General features: G+C 41.5%; 1 protein-coding gene across 1 annotated transcript in view; it reads left to right on the top strand.

Moving 5' to 3' along the window:
* Positions 1-1,278, top strand: part of ago3a (argonaute RISC catalytic component 3a) — a gene marked incomplete in the record, with an annotated part of 33,733 nt that overhangs the window by 10,965 nt on the left and 21,490 nt on the right.

The raw sequence follows: 1,278 nt of genomic DNA, 5'->3' as shown, positions 1-1,278 counted from the left end.
TGTTTCCATTTGAAGATACCAAAGATTTATTGCACTTTCACTAAAATATGCTAAGAGTTAAATTTAACCATGGCTAAGAAGGGCTTGCTCATTGTTGTCTGTTTCAGTCTGAATGTACAGGCTCAGGAAATGAGAACTGTACTGCTGGAAAGGGCGAGGAATACATCTTCTCTCTTCTGTTTGTTAAATCATGCCCTTCCTGTAATTATCTGAAAGTGAATGTGTGCGCGCACATACACAGTATGGCATTTTTCAACTGAACAAGGGGTTTCCTTGAACCCTTAAACTCACTGTATGAAGAGTCAGTAAGCCTCTTATGTGTGTCTGTGGATTTGTGGTTGAGTTTTCACTATTTGTCATAGCCAACTACAACACATCTTTGTATGCCTGTTTAGTCTTGCAGAGTTTGGATGTTCCTGTAAACTTGTGCAAGCATTTTTGTGTGCAAAGTTGTACTGCTTGCCACACACCTAGCAAGCTCCGACAATAGTCATTTTGACGGTCAGTGTCAAGAGTCATCACCTAATAACATTTCAGTTGTCACTAATTATTAAATGACTTGCCTCTGAATCTCTTTTATTGCTGGTGGAAGTGGGCAGTTATTGGACAGCCCTGTCTACGTCTGTGTAGAGACTTGAGACTGATGTGTGCCTCTGTCTTTGTCCCACCACCTCCATTCCCAGCTTGACGGTTAGATCCCCCCTTCTGACCCTCTGGTTCTTGTGGACGAGCACATTTGTTATGTCTGTTTGTGGAGGAAACAAATACACACTTTCCAAAAAGGACAGATAGGAGAGGGGTATCTCGTGTTGCTCAATGATCAGGGTCAGGTTGGCTGTTCAGAGCATGCTGCAAAACACATCTGTGTGATATTCTGGGCAGCTTTTCAGCATATCAGCATGTCCCCTGCCATGTGCATGATGTTGTAAGATCTGTGTTTACAGCTAGCAGTAATAACAGTAGCTGAATGTTGCTGCCAGGGTGAATTTTCTTAAGCTGCTGGTTGCTCAGTTGCTGCATGCTGGTTTCCTAAATATCAAACTGAACAGTAAAGGTAAAATCCACCACCTTTTATGTCTCATCACATTTTAGTTGATTATAACCTTTTAAAATTTGTTACATTACAGCAAATGGAGAGACATTGGTTCTTGGAGAAATATGAATGTGGTGTTTGTAAGCACCATTGAAGAGGAAACCTAGGCCCAACTATAATAACATAATGTCTCACAGCACTTCTGCTAGTGACAGAATCACCCAGAGGTTCATCATAATCAGCAG

The sequence above is a fragment of the Monopterus albus genome, unplaced genomic scaffold, assembly GCF_001952655.1.
Source record: "Monopterus albus unplaced genomic scaffold, M_albus_1.0 scaffold11.1, whole genome shotgun sequence".
NCBI lineage: Eukaryota > Metazoa > Chordata > Actinopteri > Synbranchiformes > Synbranchidae > Monopterus > Monopterus albus.
The sequence above is the reverse complement of the archived record's forward strand: the minus strand, read 5'-3'. Positions and strand labels throughout refer to the sequence as shown.